Source organism: Balaenoptera acutorostrata, chromosome 12, assembly GCF_949987535.1.
Source record: "Balaenoptera acutorostrata chromosome 12, mBalAcu1.1, whole genome shotgun sequence".
Lineage (NCBI taxonomy): Eukaryota > Metazoa > Chordata > Mammalia > Artiodactyla > Balaenopteridae > Balaenoptera > Balaenoptera acutorostrata.
Window position 1 is genome coordinate 84,267,363 of NC_080075.1, and position 12,843 is coordinate 84,280,205.

Sequence of the window (12,843 nt, forward strand, 5' to 3'; positions counted from 1 at the left end):
CTTCGTTGTGGTGCACGGGCTTCTCATTGCGGTGGCTTCTCCTGTTGTGGAGCACGGGCTCTAGGCACGTGGGCTTCAGTAGTTGTGGCACGTGGCTCAGTAGTTGTGGCTTGCGGGCTCTAGAGCACAGGCTCAGTAGTTGTGGCGCACAGGCTTAGCTGCTCCGCGGCATGTGGAATCTTCCCAGACCAGGGCTCAAACCCATGTCCCTGCATTGGCAGGCGGATTCTTAACCACTGCACCACCAGGGAAGCCCTAAATTTTGTTCTTTTTATAATTGTATTCATTTCAAATTCAATTATGTCTCCAATTTGAAGTTACCTTCACTGATACCATTAAACATTAAATATATTTTGCAAACAAATGTGCACATTTGTACAATATTCTTCATCTTAAAACATTCATTTTGTCAAAAATGACATTAAGCTTTAATGTCTTCAGTAGTCGATATTTAATATATGCACATCGTACGTAAGATTATTTCCGTGAAATATTTATGACACTTTTCACCTGTTCTATGTGAACCTCGTTGGAGACCTGAAAGTCAAACTTGCCATCTATTTCTACAAGGTTTGTGTAGACATAACAATGTATATTAAGTTACACTCATTCTGCATTCTTTTTATTCAAATATCACAAATTCAATTCTAAATATCACTATTTCTACACCTATGCAGAGGTTTCCTAGATTCATCTGGCAAAAAGAATCAAATGATCTTCTGTATTCCTGTAATGTGCTCTGCTTATAATGATTCTAGCAGTAGTTGTGATAGATTATGCTTTATTTTGTCAGTTCTAAAATGCCCTTGATTGATTGATTGACTTTCACATTTTCACATCTCTGAACTCGGGATGTGTCTTTGAATCAATGTCATCTTATAGTTGCTGTCAACTAAACATCAGTGATGATGTCCGTGTCATGGCCTGTGCATGCACAAGCATCAAAAGCAACACCATCAGAATTTAGAAGAAACTTCCAGAAACAAAATGTGGAAATGTTTTTAACCCCTAGCATCAAATTAATTGTAGAGAGGAGAGGAGGAAGGTGACAAATCAGAAGTTTTGGGCAACATTCAAAGGAGTTAATATTACAAATCTAGCTGAATGGCTTTTAATTCTTCATGAATTATTTTAAGAAGCTCAGCAACAACAATTAATGCTTATGTTGAGCAGAGAGGATAATATTGATTGGATAAACCCAGGAGGCACCACTCTGAGTTGAAAAAGGATTCAAAAGAATCAAAGTTCAAATGTGAAGAAATTTTAAGAATAGTTAACCAGTTTAATTTTGAATGTCTTAAAAGGCTCTTTCAAGAAGAATAAGTAAGAATTCTACATAATAAGTGCAATGTGTCACGGTTGCTTTGGCAGTATTTTATATGTGTTAGTAGCACATAACATAATGGCATATGTTATGATCAGTAATATCTTAGCATCACTGAAATAAGGTATTTGCATGTCTACTACTGCATAAGAAAGTGAGCGCCTCCAGATCAAGCACCATGTGTTACTCATCCTTTTTATTCTTCCTGCCAAGTACAACACTTGGCACAGGAAGAAGGTACTAAATACATATATGAATAAATAAATGAAAGATTTGGTTTTGTGTGTACAGCTTATCTCCCTCAACGGAGGCATAGACTCCTTGATTGATTCTTTGTTTTTTCTTTTGTAATTGAAGTATAGTTGATTTACAATATTCTGTTAGTTTCCAGTGTACCGCAGAATGATTCATATATATGTATATGAATATATATATATAATATATATATTCTTTTTCAGATTCTTTTCCCTGATAGGTTACTACAAAGTATTAAGTATAGTTGCCTGTGCTTTACAGTAGAACAGGAACTTATGGGGTTCCTAGAGTGTCAGGTGTTAAAAATATAGGAAAAAAATACAGTTCCTGCCCTCAAAGAGTTCATGGACTAGTGAATAGTCACAGGTACAGAAAGATACATAAGCCTGTTCCATAAGAGAAATGTGTTCAAGATTCAGTGGCAGAATACAACATGGTGAAATAAAGTCAGCAGGGTATGTTAGGGAAGTTCTCCTAGAAGAGGAGCTTAAGATGAGACTTGACTGAGGAGAATGAATTTTCAAGATGAGTGAAGTAGGGTGGCCCTTCTAGGTACATAGAGCAATATCCACAGAGCAAAGGGAACAGGGAACTGACAGGAGCCCAATATGACAAAGAACCAAGTACATGTGTACAGGAAGTTAGACGTAGTGAACATGTAGCTGGAGAAAATCCAGGAGCTAGTGTGTGGAGACTTATACCATGATAAATCTGATAATTTTACAATTCATAAAAATATTCCACAAATGATATAAAGCAAAATCTTGCACAAAAGTGACTCTCTATTAATCATGGAAAGATGATGGACTAATGCATGACATGAGTGGCCAGTGTGGACAAAGGAGCTAGAGAGACATTCTCCTGGGAAAGTTGATGGAACAGATGAGAAGGGCAGGAAAACAAACTACTGACTCTATATCTAATAGACAATAGTGCATTGTGCATTTCCCCAGAGACCATTTCAATTTATTTGTTTATCCACTTGTTATTTTCAGTAATTTAATATCATTGCTCATCTCCAAGATATGGGAGTTTGACCCTAGAGAGAACAGGTAATTTATTTTTGAATTTGAATAGAAGATTAAGAAAGGGGGTTAGTGATGTTGACATTTGCATGCTGATAGATGTCTCAGCAAATGGAGGAGAAGTTCACTACTGAAACGTGACCCTTGAAAGTGTCATATTGACAATGCCAGAGAAAATCACTGCTGCGTGGACCATGAGGCAGGCAATCAAATCAGGTTAGTTAGATGCCAGCAGAAGTCAAGATCCTTCCACATCTCTTTTAATTCATTCTCTCTACGTTATTTCCTCTGGTCTTCATAATAGATTCTGTTAGTTACATATTGATCTCCTCATTAGAAAACAAGCCCTCTGAACCATTCTTCAGTTGTTAATCATTTCCATATTTCTCCTCAGTGTCATCCAAATAGATGGTGTTAAGATAATAACTTTGGAAATTATTTAGGTTTGTTCATATTCCTTGTAGTTTTACCATTTTATTATTATCTTTTAAAATTTATTTTATTGATGAATAGTTGATTTACAATGTTGTGTTAATTTCTGCTGTACAGGAAAGTGATTCAGATATATATGTGTGTGTGTGTGTGTGTGTGTGTATATATATATATATATACTTATATAATATATATTCTTTTTCATAGTTTTACCATTTTAAATTCCCTAACCATAAACTCCCAGATCTGATACATGATTATTGTGCCTGGTGTGGTTATTTTACCTGATTCTTTTTCTAAAGACATTTTTAAACTACTTTAATTGTCTGTCATGATTAAGTATAATTTCAAGTATATGCTATGATTTTAATGGCTTTTGGTGAGGCACACATATGTTTACAGTGTTCTGTATATTTTCTTATGTGTCTGACAAAGGTTGCTTATGGATCAATAGGCCTTGTTTCCTTTTATTATGTTTCTGGTCACACTGGGAGTCTACATTTTTCAGCTTCTCTAAGAGTTAGGTGTTCTGTCAACAAAGGACTATAGGTATACACGACTTCCAGGCTTGACCCATAAATGTCTCCCTTTTGTACTTTGAAGCAAAGAGCAGAGTGACCTTAGAAGCCAGGTGCTGAAGAGATGTCCTCAGCATGTCATGTGGGTCAGAGCACTGGTGGACACACCTGCTGACCAGGGACACACATGTTGGACTGTTATGTGCGAGAATCAAACTTGTAATACCTTAAACCACTGAGACATTGGCTGACTTGTTAGAGGAGTAAAGGTCCTCCTAACCCCACCTCTTCAAAAGCATGTTAGGAGATCCTGACTGAAAAAACAAAGATACCCAGAAGAATAATAACGAAACTTGCAAGGACGGAAGACCAGTCAATCAGAGGAGAAGTCAGGAGTTTCATTCGCAAGTCCGCAGAGTCAAGGCAAGTCTGATGCCTATGTCTGGCTATGTGCAGAGTTGTGTAGGACGAGGACACATGGTTCTAGGGCTCCTGGAAAGCAAATTTTCCTCTGCATGGGTGGCTGACTCAGAGTCCAAGCATAGAAATGTGCAACAGGATGCAGTTATAGTAAAAAAAAAAAAAAAAAATCCCGATTGAGCCCAGGGAAGAGGGATTGTTTAAAAGTAACTCAGAGAACAAAGTTCCCAGTTTACCTGGCTGGAGCTTACGATGGAATTCAGATCCAGTGAGGGGGTGGAGTAAACTCTGAAATTCAAAGGGTGGCCTGAGCAGGCCACATTGGCTGGAATGAGGAAGAGAGAGGTCAGGACGCTGCACGTGGAGGTCCTCAGGGCTGTTAGCTTTGTGCACTGGCCTTGGGAAGGCGGTGGACACCATGTCCAGACCTCACCATTCACATCCTTACCATGGAGCTCTTACTGGCCCCAGACTGGGAAGAGCAGAGTGGACAAGTGTTGGACTTTGGAACCTCAAATGCCCAAGTCAAGACAGGCGAGGGCTGACATTTTCAAAGCACACAGGTGGAATCTTACCCATTAAAGTATGAACTATCCACTGCTTTGCTATTGATGGACCTTATATTATTTGTGAGACACCAGTAAGTGAATCTTACAAAGATGGCTTGTTTTATAAGATGTATTTGAAAATACTCAAAACCATCACATAGTAAGGTCATACAGGGGGCCGTTCTATTAATCACAGATTACAAGGTAATTATTTTTAGAACATTGGCAATAATTAGAGCAAAGGGAGAGCAACAGGTGATAAAGTGAAAGTCAGAGCCAAATTAAAGGTTTGGAAACACAATGTCAGGGCTGTTAAATGAAGCTGAGACAAAGGAGACTAACGATTAAACAAGCTTCCTGTTTGTTAGAAGTGAAGGGGCAACATAGATAAGTCATATCCTCATGTGAGGGGGGAGGGAGACTGACGCAACCCCTTCTGAATAGCTATAAGTTTTCTCCTTAACGTTACTGACCTGAGTGCTGTCACATGGTACATGCATCCCTAAATAGCCTTGTCTTCTGAAAAAAAATAATAACAGAATGATAGGGAAAATAGAATTTTGAACAAACTACTTAAAACCAAGACATCTTTATGAAAATACAGTATGACACCAATACAATATCAACAGTAGCAGAGTAAAAAAAAAATTAAATTGTACAAAATGAAAAAAAAATGCTAGAAAATATCATAAAAGTTTCCATTAAAAAAAAGGTTAATGCTCTCAATGCCAGAAGGGTGTAAACAAGTTTGAAGCTGCTAAATTATAGAGACAAGGGTAAAACACACACAGATTAAGGAGAACTATGTGGAAAGAACTTGTAAGATGGGATAGGACTTGTGTCCAAACTGAGCCAAAAAAAAAAAAAAATGAGGTGAATAAACATCATGTACAATAATCCATTCCTCTATGGTTTGTGTTCAGCTGTCTTTGTGTTTGTTGCATTTAGCTGCTCTAAATTGGAGCATAATAATATTAATGGAAAAAATTGTGAATAAATCAACTTGACTTCTAGATTATATTGGCATCAATCCTCTATATACTAATTGGATATGAGCCAATTTGCATTACAGACACATGCATTGGAGCAGAAACAGACTTTAAGCCCATTAATAAATGCTTTCCTATTGCAAGTATCCAACTTTTTACAGTTTCAGATATTAGCCCATGTGCGTCCGCATGCATACACACACACGCACATGAAATGTTTTAATAAGTTGAAATCTACAAGATACAACTAGGTGTAAGAGTAGTCGAGGCTTATGGAATAGCATATGTGATCACATGAGACCTGGGGCATAGTTGACTCTACTGAGAGTGTAAATTACAACGAGGGATGTAACAGAATGTAAAATGGAAAGAATTAAGTCCAGAAGAAGTTGGTATAGGTGCATTCTGTGGACAAAATCTTGGCAACTTTCTGCAAAATGAAGTATTGCGATGGTCCCAGTGATCTTGAAAGCCAATTCTGGTGGCAGAGTAGATAAAAGAACAGTCAGGTGGCTACTGCCATTGTTCAGCGATGAAGTGATGGTGAGTGTGAACCAGACCAGTCTCAGTAGAGACTGAAACTTAATAACAGTCAGAAGAGATATTGTAGAAACTAGAAATTACAGTTAGGTTGTAGTCCTTTGGGTTTTCCTGCTCTATTCATGATGACATACAAATTCTATGTTTACAAGCAGAAAGCTGGCTGGAGAAAGGAAGGAAAAACAGATCCACTGTGCTGATATGTTTAAACAGGAACAACAAACTCCTAGGAAATGCTCTGCATTCATAGCTCAGGTGCAGTTTCCTCCATTATTAACACCATAAACATAGAATGTAAACTATTGATATGCAGAAAGTTCTTAAGTTTCTCCGGAATGTTCTGTGAGGTTAGCAGCCATTGATGATCATTGCCTAGATCCATGGTGGCCCATTGCAGGCTGAAAACTGGTGATATGCTATCATCTATTCTTCACTATCAGCTGTAATACTTCCATAAATAAGAAATTTTCTGCAATCAATTATTCAGTTACCCTGCTGGCAAAGGCATTACTTATGTTTTATACTTTTTAAAATAACAAGTTACTTGTCTAGCATGCTTCTAGCATGCTTAAAATGTGACCAACTTTTTTTCTTTTTTGCTCTTAATATGGAATGATCTATATTAAAACACCATGTTTTCTATTTCATTTTCTTTGTTCCTCACTGTTTTTTTTTTGTTTGTTTGTTTTTTTTGGTTGGGGGGTTGACAGGAAGTTTCTTTGAATTGGTCCTAAGTCCTTTTGACATGACCTTCCTACTCTGATAGCTTCTGGAATGATGGGACATTGTAGGTTTATCCTGTCACAACAGGAGTCCTGGTCCCATTGAGAGGGAAATGATACTTTAGAGTCTAAAATCTAAGCAATAGTAGACCAACTTCATTTAAAATATAAGTAATTGAAAACTTCATTCGAGTTGATATTCTAGCTCTGTTGCTGAGTTTCCTGACTAAGACAAATTTATTTTCAGGATCTTTTTTTGTTTTTAATTTATTTATTTTATTTATTTATTTTTGGCTGCACTGGGTCTTCATTGCTGTGTGCGGGCTTTCTCTAGTTGCGCTGAGCGAGGGTTGCTCTTCGCTGTGGTGTGCAGGCTTCTCATTGCGGTGGCTTCTCTTGTTGCGGAGCATGGGCTCTAGGCACACGGGCTCAGTAGTTGTGGCTTGGGGGCTCTAGAGCACAGGCTCAGTAGTTGTGGTGCACGTGCCCAGTTGCTCTGTGGCATGTGGGATCCTCCCAGACCAGGGCTCCAACCCGTGTCCCCTGCATTGGCAGGCAGATTCCCAACCACTGTGCCACCAGGGAAGCCCCTATTTTCAGGATCTTTTATTTGATCAAGATGCAAGAGTAATTTGTAAGACATTACTTCTTGGATGGAAAAGTGAATTGAGTTATGGAACTATGCCTGAAAGAGAGAAAGACAAATCCTGTATGTTATCACTTATATGTGGAATCTTAAAAACAAACAAACAAAAAACAAAGATAACAAAACAGAAACAGAGTTACAGACACAAATAACAAACAGTTGGTTGCCAGAGGGGAAGAGAGTAGGGGGAGGATAGAAATAGGTGATGGAGATTAAGAGGTACAAACTTCCAGCTGCAAAATAAATTTGGTGAGTTATAAGTGTGAAATGTACAGTGTGAGGAACATAATCAATAACTATGTAATATCTTTGTATGATGACATATTGTAACTAGACTTATTGTGGTGTTCATTTTTAAATGTATAGAAACATCAAATCACTATGTTGTGTACCAGGAACTAACATAGTATCGTAGGTCAACTATACTTCAAAAACAAACAAACAAACATAGAAAAAGAGATCAGCAGCTCAGTGCTTTGTGACTACCTAGAGGGGTGGCATAGGGAGGGTGGGAGGGAGAAGCAAGAGGGAGGAGATATGGGGACATATGTATACGTAGAGCTGATTCGCTTTGTTATAAAGCAGAAACTAACACACCACTATAAAGCAATTATACTTCAATAAAGATGTTAAAATAAATAAATAAATAAATAAAAAGGTAGAAAAAGAGGTCAGATTTGTGGTAACCAGAGGTGGAGGGTTGGGGAACTGAATGAAAGCAGTCAAAAGGTACAAACTCCCAGGTATAAGATAAGTAAGTACAAGGGATGTAATGTACAACATTATAAATATAATTAAAACGGCTGTATATTTGAAAGTTGTTAAGAAAGTAAATCCTAAGATTTCTCATCATAAGGAAAAATTTTTTCTTTAATTCTGTATCTACATGAGATGAGTGCTCACTGTACTTAGTGTGATAATCATTTCATAACGAATGTGAGTCAAGTTATTATGCTGCACACCTGAAACTTATACAGTGCTGTACGGCAATTATATCTCAATAAAACTGGAAGAAACATTCAATTTGGGTTTGGGGACTAATGTTGAATTTGGATTCTGGAAGATTTAGGTAATACTAAAATTGTCAAGATTATGTGAATAAAATACCTTAGATACAAAGAAAAAAAGTATTATCTAAAAGCTAAAAAACTTGTTGGTAGCACATTCAACTTGTAACTGGTAAATCATCTGGGTAAAAGAGTCTCTGGGGAAAAAGCCTACACTTGCTGGGTCAAAATGTTGTAGAATGGGCTGTATGGAGTCATTCTTTTTGAATTTGCTGTTAATGGTAAAGCAGATGATAATAAAATACTGATATGCCTATAGTTCAAAATTCACTGAAGTAAGAAATCGTCAAGTTTCTTTTAAATTGTACAAATGCAATGCAGATAGATTTTTGTGAAATTACATGTGTGTTCTGTTATGAAACCAAATTATAAATATGGACATGTGAATAAATAATTATGCTCTCTTGTTATGGAGAAGAGTACTTTAACATGGAACTGGTTATTCCTCCAGGTATTTTCAGAGTAATTTCCAGGTGATGAAACAGTGTAATAATAAACAAAAGTGAAAATTAACCTCAAATAATGCCCTCCAGAAAAAGCAATTCAAGGTCTTTCCTAACTAAGGTGCATGGCCAGAGGTTATCATACACAAATAATGGACAATAAGTAGTTAGATTTTTCCAAAGCAAATATTTTTCTGAGCTGGCATGGTAGATAGTCATGTTTTATGCTTGAGGCATGGATAGAATAGGTTTAAAATCAAGCTGATGGATTGTTACATTGAGACACTGCAGATGGCCGCAGGATATGAATGTGAAACTTTAAGATAAGGAAGAAAAACTGGGGAATGTTTAAAATTCAATTATCATGAACTCAGAATCTCAATGTTTACCCCTTTTCTAAAATGGCATAATATGACTTTTTAACATCACCAAATTTGCATGTACCTCAGCACTAAAAGGGAAAACCCACACAAGAGTGTCAGACCATCAATAATTCAAACTGTACTTTCTATTGGGTAGAAATTTTCATTTTATTGCAATCCCTAAACACATATTGAGAGAAGTGACTGTATTCTAGTTTTGCTCCTTGGAGCTGGACAGTGTTCTCAAAAAGAATTCAAGATTAAAATTCTCTAGTTACACTGGTCAAAAGACAAAATTCTTCCCCCAACCTAACTCACTCTAACATTCCTTTAAAATAAAATTGAAATAAATACGTTTCCCTTTCTCTTCCATTACCAGTTGTAAAGACTGTGCCATCAGAACAAAAGGCATTTTAGATGAGTGGGCAGAGAAAAGCTCAGATTCTGCTTTAACAGTGCACTGCCTTAACAGTCCTAGTGACTCATATCTTATTATGAGTAGTTAACGGGCAGGAAGCAGGCATCCTTATTTAGAGTAATAGGTGCACAATGTGAAATCAGAACTGTAATATTTGATTTCCATCTTTGCTTCTTACTGGACAATACTTCTGAGAAACTTTCTTAACTTCTTTGGGCCTGTTTCCTCATCTGTAAAAATGTGCATCAAGATAACCACCACGTAGAATTTTGGTGGTTTTTGATATTGGGCTGAACCTAATGGCTAGCAATGTAATTTATAAAATTATTCCCTTAGCTCGTCTTTCTTCATCCTTCTAAGGATTCATACAAAGCATTCATCTCCTTTAAAAAAAATTTCCCTGACCATTAATAACAATAATAATAGTAGCTATTATTCTTTGAGCACTTATTCTGTGACTGTTCTAAGGGTTTTGCATGGATCACCTCACTCTATGTGGAAGGTTCTGTTATTACCCTCATTTTTTAAAAATAAATTTATTATTTTATTCATTTATTTTTGGCTGCGTTGGGTCTTTGTTGTTGCACACGGGCTTCCTCTAGTTGCGGTGAGCGGGAGCTATTCTTCATTGCAGTGAGCAGGCTTCTCATTGCGGTGGCTTCTCTTGTTGCAGAGCACGGGCTCTAGGCGTGCGGGCTTCAGTAGTTGTGACATGCGGGCTCAGTAGTTGTGGCTCACGGGCTCTAGAGTGTAGGCTCAGTAGTTGTGGTGCATGTGGCTCTGTGGCATGTGGGATCTTCCCGGACCAGAGATCGAACCCGTGTCCCCTGCCTTGGCAGGTGGATTCTTAACCACTGCACCACCAGGGAAGCCCTATTACCCTCATTTTACGGATCAAAGCTGAGACTCAGGGAATGTAAGTAACATCTTCAACCTTCCACAGTGATACATGGGAGAGTGGAGGCTCAGAGCCAGCAGTGTGAGAGGAAGTCCTTAATCTCCAAAATTCAGTGTTCTGCCCACACTCTGTGGTGCTCATTGCATCCTGCACTCTTTTTCACAGTATTTACTACTGTACTTGTCTCCCTGCCTGCCCCTACCTCTAGATCGTCAGATCCCAGAGGGAATGGACCACTTCCATATCCAACTACAGGAGGAAGCCCATAGAAGGCACACAATGCATTGAAAAAATAAACAGTGCATGTGTAAGTTTAGCATGAAATATAAGAAAGAGTTGAACAGCAAAATCCAATAGAGTGTCTCATGGGTGGGAGAATGGCCATGGTACACACTGCAGGGAATAATAGAAAACGCTGCCCAGGAAGTAACTACAGAAAATGTTTTTAGAGCACTCATCCTTTTATGTTTCTGTACCCTCCCCATAAGATTAAAGTCTTAGGAGGGCAAGATGTTTTCTCATTTAATTAATTCTTTTAGACCTCATGTCTAACAGATTGCCTGATACAAAGTAATGATTTAGAGAATGTTTATCAAATTGACCACAGATCTGAAGTATTTTCTTTATTCCAAAAGAGGGAGGAGTTTATTATGCCCTCCATACTGCCCAAGAAGTCAAATATGTATAGATCTTGAGAAGCTGATATTAAAATTCATAAGGAATCATGAATGTGCAAGAACAGTCAAGGTAATTTTAAGAAAGAAGAATAAGGATACTGGTTTGCCTTACTACATATTATATATTAAAACGTTATTAATCAGGTGAGTGTGATATGGTACAGATTTGACCAAAAAGTCAATGAAATAAAAGATTAGAGAACTGAGCTTATGCTTATGTAAGACCCATATGTAAGATATATATAATAGTAATATAATATGCATGAAATAGTCATATTTCAACTGAGTAGTGAAGGATAAATTATTGAATAAATGTCTTTGGGTTAGTTGAGTATCCACTTCTGGTGTGTGTGTGGGGGGAATCAAGTCAGGCTATTCTCCATAATATGTTCTAGGTAGATGAAAAAGGAATTTGCCTAAACAAAACAAAACAAAACAAAAACAAAACAAAAATAAATCAGTAAATGAAAATCTAGAAAGCTGTTAAAATAAAGATAATGTGTTTGTCTTAGACTTATCTGATCATTACAAACTTCTAAATTTCATGTATTCTGTTATTTCTGTATGCCTCGTAGCACATGACACTACACTGAACACTGAAAGGATCTCCTTAAGTCATTATTAATTGTGGTACTCTCTGAATGAGGGGAATTGAAAAAAATGTATCATTCCTTGGAACTTTTATTTTTAAAGGAGTTTTTCAAATTTATATTTGGATGTGGATTTTGCTGCTCTGTCTGGATGTGACACGGGTAGATCTGTTGGTGTTGGGGGCCTATTGTAAGGGACTAGTTGTTCTTATCACTTTGAGTCTTAGTGCTGGGGATTGGAGCTTTCAGGAGAGTGATTAAAAGTTCAAAAGTTCCATATGCCTTGAAATATTCTTTATTTTTCTTTGGTCTTTTGAATGATGTCACATTGTTCTTCCTTTTTATTTTCCATCTGTGAGACTAATGAGTTAAAAAGGGACTGGGGCTCTATTCCAAAAGCTAAGTGAATTGAAAGTAACTAAAATGTGAAGAGTTCTGGTTAAGTAAACATAAGAGTCCAGGGCCCATACTTCAGCAGGCAATAGTGTATTCCATTATCTCTTTTTATACTCTTAAAGCTATGGGATTTGTGAAATAAAGCATGGGGAATGGTACAACCATATTAAACTGCTGATTTAGGGTTTATGTCCTTGGCCCACTCATTCTTGAGAAGATGGCTAAACATATAAATATATATTTAGATAGTCAATAATTAATGCAAAGTATTTTTTCATTTATAGAATCCTTTCACATTTGTTTCTGTAGCTGATGTTAGCAAAGTCTATGAGTTATAAGTTAGTCTCCTTCTATTGTTGAGAAGAATGTGTTGAGAAAGATTAAGAGACATGCCCACAGCCACTAAACTGAGCACAAATCACAAATCCAGCTCTTCTGTTCCTTTATTTTACATCCGTTCCATGTCAGACAAGTAAAAGGCCAAGGTGGCAGATATACAAAAATGCCAAATATAATAGTTTATGTTTATAATAGAAAAGATATAGTTGCTGGCAAATTGAAAACTAATATCAA